Source organism: Mesitornis unicolor, unplaced genomic scaffold, assembly GCF_000695765.1.
Source record: "Mesitornis unicolor isolate BGI_N332 unplaced genomic scaffold, ASM69576v1 scaffold829, whole genome shotgun sequence".
Taxonomy (NCBI): domain Eukaryota; kingdom Metazoa; phylum Chordata; class Aves; order Mesitornithiformes; family Mesitornithidae; genus Mesitornis; species Mesitornis unicolor.
The window spans coordinates 1-201 of record NW_010206304.1 but is presented as its reverse complement, the minus strand read 5'-3'; positions in this window follow the sequence as shown (position 1 = coordinate 201).

Here is a 201-nt window from a genome sequence, read left to right as displayed (position 1 = left end):
TCTGCTCCACTTGAACCCCCCAGCTCCCTCATTGCTCCCCAGCATTCGGCTGCTCCAGACCCCTCCCCAGCTCCATTGCCCTTCTCTGCCCACACTCCAGCTCCTCAATGTCCTTTTTGGGGCCTAAAACTGACCCCAGGATTCGAGCAGCAGCCTCAGCAGTGCCCAGCACAGGGGCTGAACCCTGTCCTTCTCCTGCTG